Here is a 13,678-nt window from a genome sequence, read left to right as displayed (position 1 = left end):
GGAATAGTGCTGACGTAAGGGTTGACGTGCTGTTAACTTACTGCCTTTTCCGTATGAACTAATTAAAGAAGTTGCCTAATGTGCGAAGATTGCTTCCGCAGAATCCGCTCAACGCGTTGCCGGATGTGTGCCCGGTCAGGGATGGTCCCGACTGCGCGGGGGGCGCCTTCCTGGGTGCTTGCCTTCAGGTAATGACATCCCGTTTATAGAGCCTAGTCGCTCGACCAAGTTCCTGAAAAGTGTTCGATCAGGGACGCACCGCCCGTGTGGCCTGGTCGCCTGTCCAAACCCCTACGTGTTCAGCCGGGGATACGTCGACCACCGTAACTGCTCGCCTGACCGTATCTCATCTGGGAGCCTGCCCGAGCACGCGCCGACTGGCGGGCTGGCCGCGTTGGAGCGCTCAATAGCCATCGTAAGGCGCTTCGCATCGTGGCTGAGAAGTCCCTGGCGATCTTCCTCTTGCTAAGTAGTGAGCCATCTCCCGGTCTGGCTGCCTTGTCTGATTTCCCATCTAGGCAGCAGATTTGGGGTATCTATCACCAGTCCCTCACTTTTTTAGGTTTCAGCCGCAACTTGAAAAAGTAAAGAAAAGAAGGAAGAGAACGCAAGTTCCCCAAGCATCCTGGCCGCCTAGTTTCTCGGCTTGCCCGGGCGCGTCTGCAACTCGGGCGGGATCCCGGCTTATCCCGCCGTTCCCGACTTATCCCGTCGTTCCTGTCTGGTTCTGCGGAGTGATACAGCTGCGATAAGAGTAATCATGACTCTTCCGTTAATTCCGCTGGTTGGGTCTTTAATGCCTCTTTGTAACCGTCACCTCAAATGTAACATCAATGACTCCCGTCCGTCCAATCCGAGACATGCGTCGCATTCTTGTCACTCATCCAACCTTATAAATACCCTTCTTCCTCCTTATTCTCCTCTCTGCGCTTCTCAGCCTTTTCCCGTCTTTTCTCCTTCTCTTCTCCAACACTTCAAGATAATGCCCGGTCGGTTGACGCCCAACTCTCGCTGCTCGCCAGTCGCCTTCCTCACCTACTGTTATCACCTTAGGGTAGAGGCTACCCAGTCCTTATTTCAACAGCCTTTCCAAATTTCCCGGGCTCTGTACAGCCACTACTGTGTCAAGAAAGCAACCCGCCAACAGGGGTCAACTGCAGCAAGACCAATCTTTCCAGCACGTACGGGGGGGTGGTTGGGCGGGGGGGGGGGGGTTAATCTACAAGAGACCCTTTTTGCTAGCATAGAATCTGATGGGCGCTTCACCAGTGAAGCAAGTACAGATTCGAAAGAATGACGGCCCCTCCTCAATTACCCATCGAGGGGATGGTGCATATCTAGTAGACTTCGTCTTCGAAACATCACCTGTGCGAACCCATACGAAGTCAACGTATTCTTCACAGATATAGTACCGGTCAATGATGGTTTCGATTTCTAGAAACTTTTCGGTATATCCGTGGAGCAAATTTAAGCTTGAACAAGACTGCGTTGTGACCCTCATTATGATCGAGAGAGCGCCTATGTGTCTTCGCAACATCCTCGAATCGAAGCTAGAGCCGACCAAGAGAACGCTCCAGCTGGGCAGGGGTGAAGCTTGAGTAGTCTAGTTGTCCATTTCCTTCCCTCTTGCTCCTTTTTGAATGTAATCTCCCCTTCGGGCTTTTTGTCTATCAGCTGCTTTCTTTTCTTCCCGGCTTGTTTATCTTCTAAGTACAGCTGACCGCTCATGTTGTTCGGTCGGGCTCTATAGTGGCCACATCCTTCGCGGGGTGAGGCTGACGCTTACCAGTCCCCCAGGAACATCAAAACTGCTAAGTCCCTTAATGGACGACGCTGGCTGCCTACGAGCCCCTTGAGGAACATCAAAACCTGCTAAGTCTCTCGGTGGGCGAGGCTGGCTGCCTACGAGCCCCTAAGGAACATCAAAATGGCCGTCCCTCAGTGGACTAGGCTGGCTGCCTACGAGCCCCTTGAGGAACACCAAAAACTGCTAAGTCCCTCAGTGGGCGAGGGTAGCTGCCTACGAGCCCCTGAGGAACATAAAAATGGCTAAGTCTCTCAGTGGGTGAGGCTGGCTGCCTACGAGCCCCTGAGGAACATCCAAAGCGGCCAAGTCCCTCAGTGGGCGAGGCTGGCTGCCTACGAGCCCCTGAGAAACATCAAATCGGCCATGTCCCTCAGTGGGCGAGGCTGACTACCTACGAGCCCCCTGAAGAACATAAAAAACTGCTAAGTCCTTCAGTGGGCGAGGCTGGTTGCCTTCGAGCCCCTGAGAAACATCAAAACTGTAAAGTCCCTCAAGGGGCGAGGCTGGCTGCCTACGAGCCCCTGAGGAACATCCAAAGCGGCCAAGTCCTTCAGTGGGCGAGGCTGGCTGCCTACGAGCCCCTGAGAAACATCAAAACGGCCAAGTCCCTCAGTGGGCGAGGCTGACTACTTACGAGCCCCTGAGGAACATCAAAACGGTCGTCCCTTAGTGGGCGAGACAGGCTGCCTATGAGTCCCTGATGTGACACCCTGTAAATTCGGATTCTATTTAGGGATTAATTAAGTAATTAATCCTAATCCAATTGGTAATTTAATCCTTTAAATTCCCGAAAATTCAATAGTCGGGGACTAGTAATTGACTAGTCAACCCAAGTCAAGTGTTGTACCTAAAGCTTTGTGAATAGTTCCCTTGTTCCCTTACACTCTTTCATCTTAGTAAGGGTAAGGAAGACATTTCCTTCATGATTGTATTCCAAGTTAACCTAGGAGACATCTCTCATTTCTATCCTAACACTTTCAAAGCAAAAAGCTCTCCCTTCTCTCTAAAAACCTAGCTAGCTTTCTCTCCAAGCTAAGTTTAGACTTTCCAAGATCTTCAAAGTTTGTCTCCAAGATTCCACCTTTCCTACTCTTGAGCATCTAGGAGGGTAAGATCTATGTTCCTCTTGTGTTTTTAGTGTTTTCTAAGGTATCTTTTTCTAAAGGTAGAATCTTTATGATCTTTTGGTGTGTTCTTGAAGTGGGTGTGGAAGGTGAACCTTGTTAGGAGCTTTGAGAAGTGTTAAGTGAAGGTTTTTGTCTACAAGAGGTAACCCATGCTCTACAAAATCTATTTTGTTACCTATATGATGATTTATTGGATTCTACATATGATTTTGCAATGAAATGTGAGTGTTGATGCATTGTCTTGTTAAAATGCATATCTAGAGCTTGTTATTAGGGTTCTTGTATGCCATTTCTTGGCTATTCCTTTGATTCAAGTCATTTTGTTGTATTTGGTGAGATTTGGCATGTTTTGGACTTGAATTTGAGCTTGGTGTTGAAAATCCCCGAAGGGATAAATTGTGGTACAGGTATGTACCCGCGGGCGGAACGGCGGGTAGGCGTCCACCCGCCACCCCACCCGCGGGGTACAGGCGTGTGGGAAATTGTGTTCCCGCGGGCAGAACCACGGGTGGGGGTCCACCCGTGGCCCCACCTGCGGGTACGTATTTTGGGGTTCGGCGGGGATTTGTTCTCCGTGATTCTTTTGACTCGGTATTTGATGTTTTGACTTCCCGATGTTCTTTTGTGGAACTAATTGAGTGTCTTCTTGATGTTTCGTATGTCTAGAACTATATGGTAGGAATCCATGTAGATTTTGGTGTCTTGAATCGTGCTAAGTGTTCAACCTTGTGATTCGTTGAACCATGATGAGTCTTGTGTGTTCTTCGGAACTATGTTGGGTTTACCCGTTTGAAAAGCATGCTAGTTCGGTATTTAAACACTAGCGTGTGTGGTTTGTCCTATCCTATTTTGATGATGACTTGTGTTAATCATCGTTGTTGTCGGATTGTGATCCATTCCTTGTTGAGTATGGTTTCATATCTTCATTGTGATCCGTTGATTGATTCCTGTGATGGTGTTGTGTGTGTGGCTGTACCTGGATTGCACGATTCATGGTATGGGACATTAGTCACCAAGGTACGACAATGGTCCTCATGGTGGCCATGAATTGATGTGATGAGATGTTTGAGTTGGTAAAGTGGACAGTGTGGGGACTTATGTGTGAACGGACTGGTAGTGTAGCTCCGGATGACCGTTGGACACTTGTGGGTACAATGGGAAACTTATCCCCGTTGCCAGAGATGGTAACTAATCCGTTGATCTTGGAATCTTAATAGGGGGTGTATACACTTAAAGTTGCTAGCTCTGTTTCCATTGGGCTGCGGTCCTTGTCATTGCGATGACACTTGCATGTGATCCGGGTCGTTGCGATGACCACGTGAAGCATGATGGTTGATGATTTGGAGCCCTCCACACTGATCCACTATGAATCGAGCTGTGTTGCTGACTCCAAGGAATATTGATTCCTAATGGGTGATGTCACGAAGGCATGTGTTGCCGTTGTGTGTTTCCTTATTTCGTGACGAGTGATGTCATGAAGGCATGTGTTGCCAGTGTGTGTCTCTTATCCTCTTGTGTTGTGCATGTCGGGTGATATTCTACTGAGTGATGGTAGAATACACCTTGAGCCATTCTTGTGTTATCATTAGGGATGGCAACGGGGCGGGGCGGGGGCGGGGAATGGGGTCCCCGTCCCCGTCCCCGAAATCTCTTCCCGTTCCCCGTCCCCGCCCTGTTCCCCGGCGGGGATGGAGAATTATTCCCCGTCCCCGTCCCCGCGGGGATTTTTCGGGGACGGGGAATCCCCGTTTCATTTTTTGAAATATCCCAATGAAAAAAAAAGGACTAAAATTATCTAAATTGAGAAGTCAGCAGAAGCTTCTTGGCTTCTTGCCTTCCCACATTTGCAATGCCCAGCTTCTTTCGTGGGAACTCATCCTCTTCCTGGACTGCTTTATTATATTTGATAGCAAGATTATTTAGCATTTTCTACGCGTGAGATTATCAAAAGCAAGCAGCTTTTCCAAAAGCTTTCATAGCATGATTGAAATCCAAAAAAACATAAAAGCTTTACCCATTGCAATATCAAAAAAGATAGCTATTGTGCATGTTCAACAGTGACTCCCCTATATATATATTTGATGATGTCAAAATGAGGATCATTGCCCAAAGTCAAAGAAGAGTTAAAGTGCTATACGACTATATTCCCTAAAATACAAGCAGGTTACGTAGTTCATCACCTGAGAGTTTTATTATTATTAATATTATATATTATATATTATATATATTATATATAATTTTAAACGGGGATTCGGGGACGGGGACGGGGATCGGGGATCGGGGTCGGGGTTGGGGCGGGGAATGCCCTCCCCGTCCCCGTCCCCGTCCCCGGCGGGGATGGGGAAATTTTCCCCATCCCCGCCCCCGTTCCCCGAAAACAATCCCCGAACCCGCCCCCGTCGGGGCAGGGATCGGTTTTCCCCATCGGGGGTGGGTTGAATTGCCATCCCTAGTTATCATTGTTACTTCTTGATGTGTTGGGATATGTTTCCCTTATCTTTGTTGTGAGTGATATAGAGTCTTGTGGTTGACTTCTATCTTTTGCTTTGAACTTATATATACAGTATTCTGTTTCGAAAATGATTTTGTATATACTATCTATGTATAATACTTAACGCGTATTGGTGAGTTACCAGCATTATTCGCTGACCGGGCGTCATCCCCTTATCTCTATCTTTTACAGGTTGAGTAGCTTTGGAGAGCGCGCTAGTGGCCCGTAGATAGATTAGATCTCTTCTTTTAATATTCGTTGAGGCCTGTGAGCCTAAGTAGTTGATCTGTTAGACTGCTTAGTTGTTAGCGTTTGCCTGTGCACCTAATGTTGTGTAGGTGTGGCATAACATCTCCCGGATTTGTGTAGTTAGCTTCCGCTTTCCTTATGTTAATGTTTAGACTGCATCTCCTTCTTAAGCTTTAATTTGGTTTTAAATGTTGTTGAAATTCCAGGGTGTTACACGCTGTGTGCCTACAATGAACTAGTCGAAGGATAAATACTAAGAGACAGATGCAACTGTTTGGTTACTGATAGAATTTCTTAAGATGGTGGGCATTCCATGTTTGCTCCAAGGGCTCTCCTTCCGTAGTTTCTAATTGGTAAGTCCCCGGGTAAACTTCATTCGCTACCCGGTAGGGTCCTTCCCACTTGACCGCCATTTTTCCCCCTTCGGTGGGTCGGCTAGCCGTCTTTTCCCTCAACACGAGATCCCCTACTTGGAGGTGTCTAGTCTTGGCTCTCTTATCCTGATAACGCTTGACAGCTTGCTGGTATTCGACCACCCGAGCATAAGCCACATCTCGCCTTTCTTCTAAGAAATTCTTCTCAATTCGCAATGTTTCCTCGTTGCCTTCCTCATTATACAGTAAGACACACCGGCTGGGCACTAAGAGTTCCGTCGGGACCTTTGCTTCGAATTTGTATGCCAAGGCAAAGGGGGTTTTGGCCGTAGCCCTCCGCAGGGTTGTTCGGTAAGCCCATAATACCTTTTCTAGCTGTTCGACACACATGCCGCCCAGTTCTTCCAATTTCTTTCGCAACCCATCCAAGAGGGTGGATGCGGTTTAGGTTCTCAATCTTTCCGTTGGCATGGGGGTAGGCTACAGATACTTTGATGTGCCGTATACCATTCTGCACGCAGAAGGCTGCGAAGGCTCGGTTATCAAACTGCCGTTCGTTATCTGTTACCAGTTGCTCGGGCAACCCGAATCTACATATGATGTTTTTCCAAACGAAGCGGCGGCACTGATACTCGGTGATAGTCGCCAAGGGCTCTGCCTCTACCCATTTAGTGAAATAGTCCACGGCCGCTATATAGAAGCGCACTCGCCCGGGCGCCCGGGCGCCCGGGGGAGCGGTCCGAGCAGGTCGATGCCCCACTTGGCGAATGGGATCGCCGTGGTGATTGGTGTATAGAAGGTCGCTGGTCGGGTGCCCTTTTTAGCGAACATTTGGCACACGGAACATCTTAGCACTTCTTCGACGCAATCCTTTACCATGGTCGGCCAGTAATAGCCTTGAACGATGTGCTTTCTGGAACAATGTGTTGGCGCCCTGGTGGGCCGCGCAGATCCCTCGATGTGCGGTAGCCATCACGGTCTTAGCTTCTTCGGGAGGCAGGTAACGTAGCAGGGCCCCCGAAAGGATCGTTTGTAGAGCAACCCGTCCACCAACTCATAGGACAGAGCCCTCTTCCCAATGCAATCAGTGTCTTCCTTTTTGTTGGGCAACTCTGCTTTCTCTTTGTATCTGACCATGTCCGCAAACCACGGCCAATCGGAGGAAGTTTTGTGGCCGGGCGGGGAAGAGGACACCCAGAAAACTGTGCAAACCGAGAGCACTTCGGTGCTCGGCCGCTCTATGACCTCGGTGCGACAAGCCACTGACAGGTGCGGAGGTGTACTTCCCGAAGCCAACTTAGATAGGATATCTGCCTCCGTATTCTCCACTCGCGGGATGTGAGTAATCTCATTGGCTTCCAATTTATCTAGCAACCCATCGGCCACGTCCTTGTAAAGTACTAACCTTTCTTCCCTGGTCCCGCATTCGTTCTTCAACTGATTGACCACTAGGCGATAGTCCGTCTTTATACGCACCCTGGCGGCATGGAGGGGGATGACTAGTCGCAGCCCCCCGGTAACCGCCTTGTATTCTTCCTCATTATTCGAAGTCTGGAAGTTGTACCTCAAGGCGTAGTACAGGCGGAATCCTTCCGGGTTGTGACCATTACCCCGCCCTCGCAGTGTTTGGAGCCGGCCGCACCATCAATATGTATTTCCCACCATTTCACTGCTTTTTGGCCTTCGACCAATGAGCCCTCGACCGGGTAGGCGGAGCATTCTACTATAAAGTCAGCTAAGGCTTGCGCCTTGATGGATGGCCGCATGGCGTATTCAATTCCGTATTGGGTGAGCTCCATCTGTAACACCCCCGATTTTTCAACATTTTAAAAACTTAATTTCAAAGGTAAACATCTAATCATCAAGATAAACAACAGCGGAAACTAATTAAAATCGGAGAGATGTTATGCCACATCCATAAACCATGGGTGCACAGGTTAAAAACTATCAATCATCAAAAGGTAGCATAAGTGTAGGCACACAGGCCACTAGTCTAGGCTCACATGCCGCTAATCTAGGCACACAGGCCAACAAAAGATAAACGTCTAAACATGGTAGCTACTCTATCTAGCATCCACATCTAGCGCGCTCGACATCTACTCAAAACCTGTAAAACATGGGAATAACACCCGGTCAGCAAATAATGCTGGTAACCCATCAATACGCATTAAATGGAATAATATAGATAGATATACTCCTAAACCATTTGAAACAGAAATACAATATATATCATTTTAAAACCAAGGAGGGAAGTCAACATCAAAGACCATCATACTCTCAATAAAAACGAGGATCATCAACCTCGCAACAAAGACAAGACCACAACCAACATAGACAACACAACTCAGGATGTATCCTACCATTCACAAGGTAGAACACATCAAGACATGCTCATAAGCAAGGAAATCACAATCACACAGTGACAACTACATGTCACAAGTTTCATAGTTCCAACCTTATGCCCTGTCCCAACCGTATGGCTACCCCCGGCCTTATCGCAGTTCCAACCGTTACCTCCTAGTGTCACCCTGTACTTCTGAGTCCAACCTTATGCCTTCGGGGACTGTCGCCCCCCCCCCCTACCTGCACCACCCACATTACCGCCGAACTCTCAGTACACGGGGGTACCATTAATATCATAATCACAAAACCGCCAATCTCGTGAGTAAAGCTCAAGTAACAAACCACCAATCTCAATCATAGTCACACAAAGTCAACATCATTACCAACAAGACTAAGGCTCAACAACAGCCCCAATCAAGTATGAACAAAGGGTACAACGATTTGCATACGATCACACCATAGGAATCAATCAAAAGATCACAACAAAGACATGAGACCATACTCAACAACAAAGGATTACAATCCAACACCAATTGATTGTCAACACAAGTTGCCAATCCCAATACGAAGGAACAAACCACACATACTTGCATATCAACATCAAACTAGCATGTTTGTCAAACGGGTAAACCAAAATTAGTTCCAAAGAACATTCAAGACTCAGATTAGCCCAATGAATCACAAAGTTGGACACTTAGCATGATTCAAGACACCAAATCCTACATGGATTCCTAACACATCGTTCTAGACATACGAAACATCAAGAAGACCCACAAATAGTCCAATAAATCAACAATGGGAGGTCAAAACATTAATACCGAGAAGAAAGAATCATGGGGAACAAATCCTCGCCCAAGTCCACAACGTACCCCGCGGGTCTGGCCACGGGTAGACCCCCACCCATGGGTCTGCCCGTGGGGAACACCCCACCAAAGCCATTGTTCCTCGCTGGTGGGGTGGCGGGTAGGCCACTCCCCACCGTTCCGCCCGCGGGGTACAACCTGTACACCAAAATTTCCCTTCGGGAAAAATCAACAACAAGGCCAAGTTCAAGTCCAAAATACCCAAAATCTCACACACAACAATGATATGACTTGAACTCAAGAAATAGCCAAGCAATGACATTCAAGAAACCTAAAAAAAGCTCTAAACATGCATCATCACAAGATCATGCATCAAATCTCACAAATCATCACAAGAACAACATGTAGAAGCCAAGAATCATCATTTAAGTAAGAAAATAGGTTTTGAATAGCATGGGTTACCTTTGTAGCCTAACAACTTCTTCTTTCCACCTTTAAAAGCCTTTTCCTAAAGCTCTTCTTCCACACCAACTTCTTACACAAACCAAAACACAAAAAGATCCTAACTTTAGTTAAAGACACCTAAAAGAAGGTTAAAAACACCAAAAAGCTAAGGATCTTACCCTTTCCTATGCTCAAGAAAGAGAAAGTAGGAATCTTGGTAGAAAATCTTGCAAGGCTTAGGAGTTCAATTTCTTGCTTGGAGAAGAAGCTAAATTATTTTAGAGAGAGGCTAGAGTGTTTGAGTTTTAGGTTGAAAAGATGAATGAAATGAGAAAGTCTTGCTAGGTTAGCTTGAATCACAATTCTTAGGTGAAAAGATATTTATACCCTTACTATGTTGGAAAGACAAGGGAACAAGGGCACAACTCAAGAAGCACAAGGTACAACCTTTTGACTTAAGTGACTAGTCAAAATCTAGTCCCTCGACTATCAAATTTCAGGATTTTTAGAAATGGATTAGCAAGGAAACTTGGATTAATTCTTCAATTAATCCTTGATCGATATTTAGATTTACGGGGTGTCACATCCTCTCCCCCTAACAAGAAGCTTCGTCCCCGAAGCTTAGGCACAACGGGTTCAACAGAAGGTAGCAACGAAACAAAGATTGTACAAAAGGTGACAAGTGTATATGCAAGATCAAGGCTTTAAAGATCAAGAGGTGTAAGGTTTTCAAGAATCAAGAAATGCAAGGTTTCAATGGTCGCAAAAGAGGCTTCTCAAGCAACACAACCACTGCCACAATATAAGGCTATCTAACACCGAGCTAAACTAATCCTAATCCAAGAATCCACTAGGCTCAAACAAGGCAAAATAACTAAACAAACAACACAACCAACAAGCTAACAACCAAGGCAAACAAAAGAGCACAACCAAACACACAACTAAACAAGCAACAACTATCAACCGGCAACAACCAAATGAGAAGGAAAACGAGCTTACCCCAAACTCCGGCCTAGGAGGAATCATCATCCGAATCCTCGGCATCCTCATCCGAATCTTCCTTGGATCTACCTCTGCTAGAACTAGCCTCCAACCTATCCAGCCTTTGGTTCACGGTAACAAACTGGGCCTTCATGAAGGAGAAGCCTTCCTCAATCATCCGATTCTGCTGTCGAAGGAGGGTCATCACACGTTCCTCGTGTGTCATGGCATCATGCTATTTCTTAGTCCTCACTTCTTTCCTCCTTAAGCTCTCTTCGCTCTCAGGGTCACTTTCCTCAGCGTCCCCACCCAAACTCTGCATCGCTTGATTCAGCTTCCCAACGAGGATCTCAAGCTCTTCAACCAAAGAACTCCTCTCAGCAGGGGCTTTCCTCGTGACTTCTTCAAGAGTGATGTAGTCACCATCGTCCAATTGAAACAGGTTGCAACTCCGGAGATTTGTGGCATCCAAAACCATCTTGCCCACCGGCTTGGGCACACAACCTTCAACACGCCCTTGAAGGCTTCCTGGCATTCTCTAGTCCACTAGAACACGCCTTGCCTCTTCATAACTTCAAAGAAGGGGAGGGCCCTATCAGCAGACTTAGACAAGAATCAACTGAGGGTAGTCATCCGTCCTGTCAATCGCTGCATTTCTTTGAGAATGCTGGGTGGCTGCATATCCAGGATGGCCCGCACTTTCTCCGGATTCAGTTCGATTCCTCGCCAAGTGACCATGTATCCTTGAAACTTTCCTCCGCGGGCCGTAAACGTGCACTTCTTGGGATTTAGCCTCAGGTCAAACTTCCTCATGATCTTAAAGCAATCCGCCAAGTCTTCCACGTGGTCCGTTTCTTCTTGCTTTTGACAAGCATGTCATCCACGTAGGCGGCCATAGATCCGCCCATCAGCCCTTTGAACAATCGTGCCACCATCCGAGTGTAGGTGGCTCCAGCATTTTTAAGACCAAAAGGCATTACCTTGTATCAATATACCCCGTCCGGGATGATGAAGGTGGTCTTTTCCTCATCCAATTCATGCATGAATATTTGATGATACTCGCGGAACGCGTCCATGAAACTGAGCAGGGCGCAACCAACCGTATCGTCGACTAACTGGTCGATCCCGGGCAGAGGGAACGGATCCTTTGGGCACGCCTTGTTGAGGTTTGTGTAGTCGACGCACATTCTCCACGCCGGCGGCTTGGGCACCAACACCACGTTGGCTAGCTAGCCGGGGTATTTGACCTCCCGAACGTGCCCTGCGGCTAGCAGTGCATCCACTTCTTTCTTCTCAAATTCCCTGCAGTTATTTGACAGATGCATCCTCTTCTAAGACACGGGCTTGAGGCCAGGGTCAACCGCCAATCGGTGAGTTATGATTGATCAATCGACTCCCGACATGTCCTCGGGCCCCCGTGCAAACAGTTCCTTGTATTCTTTTAAGATTGCCGTCACTGCTTGCTTCACAGAGGTAGGTAGGCCACTCCCGACTCGGACCACTCTATTGGGATACTCAGCTTCCAGGATGATTTCCTCCAGCTCGACCGCTGGTGTCAAGCGCTCTGTTGGTCGGCCAGACACCTGGTGATCGATAGTGTTCACCCGGTCATAACTCTGACCTACCTTTCGATAGGCCTGCAGGTAGCAACTGCGTGCCGTCTTCTTATCACATCGCACCACTTCGACGCCAGTCAGTGTGCGAAACTTCATACACAGATTCTCGATGGAGATCAAGGCTCCCAGATCCTTTATGCTAGGTCGGCCGAAGATAACGTTGTGTACGCACTACAGAGCAACGACGACAAAATCCATTTCCATTCTTCTCAGCTGAGGCCATGTGCCCAGCTCGACGGTGAAAGAGACACACCCTTCTGCCTCGACTGCGTCGCCGGTAAACCCAGCTAAGGGGGTCTTAACTTGTGACATCTGTTCCCGGCGCAAGCCCAACTTCTGGAAGGCTTCAAAATACAATACGTTGACGCTACTGCCCGTGTTGACCAACACTCACCGGGTGACTAACCCCTGGATGTCCATCGCGATAACCAAGGCATCTCGATGAGGCGCGGGGCCTCTGGGTAGGTCGTCGTCCGTGAAGACAATCGGCTCCCTGCACAAATTCTTAAGGTCCGGTTCCTGGAAGGATCACGCCCATGTATAGCTGTCGAGCACGTGTCTTCCGGGCTCTCGCAGAGTCGCTTCCTTCGTGGCCGCCGACAATCATGTTTATCACAGGCTTGTGCCTCCAATTCCGATCTCCGTCATCCTCTCACAGGGGTTGCTTACCCTTGTTCCTGGTCCTCGCTCCATCTTGCTCGGCCGCCCCCTTCTGCTTGTTTGAGCCTGGCCGACGCCACTGGTTAGGGGGCAACGGCCGGCCACGCTTGATGAGCGCCTCAATTTCTTCCTTCAAACCCCCACACTCTTCCGTGGAATGATTGCTTGTGCGGTGGTACCGGCAATAAGGCGGGAGGTTCCTACCGACCACCTGGGGCCTATCTCCCGGCCGGATGGGCGGCGGCGGAGGCAACGGGGCGCGGACCTCATGGACAGGCTGTGCCATTGGCTGGAGGGCTGGAGCTCCTACCTAATCCGTGATTCGGCAAGCTCTCACACGGGTACCGCCTTCCTCCGTCGCTCACCCCTCGCGAGAGTTATCTGCACGAGGTCTTTTAAAAGATACTTCCTGCTTGTGCTTTTGCCTAACCCTCTCCTCAGTGTCGGCCAGCTGATTGGCCCGCTGGATGGCCTCTGCATATGTTCTGGGATTCTCATCCAGCAATCGGCTATAGTGTCCGTATGCTCTCAAGGACTCGATGAAGAATGCCAGGGCTGTCTAGTTGTCCAGGCCATCTACTGCCTGCGCCTCCTTCTGCCACCGTGCAATGTACTTGCATAAGCATTCCCCTTCATCCCGGTGCACTCTGGCCAGGTCCGAGATATATCGCTTAGGCTTCATGCTCCCGGAGAAGTGTGTCCGAAATTGGGTTCCCAACTCCTCGAAGGTATTGATGGATCCCGGGGGGAGCCTGAGGAACCATCTCTGGGCTAGTCCGGTCA

This window comes from Ipomoea nil, unplaced genomic scaffold (assembly GCF_001879475.1).
Source record: "Ipomoea nil cultivar Tokyo-kokei standard unplaced genomic scaffold, Asagao_1.1 scaffold1416, whole genome shotgun sequence".
NCBI classification, from domain to species: Eukaryota; Viridiplantae; Streptophyta; class Magnoliopsida; order Solanales; family Convolvulaceae; genus Ipomoea; species Ipomoea nil.
The sequence above is the reverse complement of the archived record's forward strand: the minus strand, read 5'-3'. Positions refer to the sequence as shown.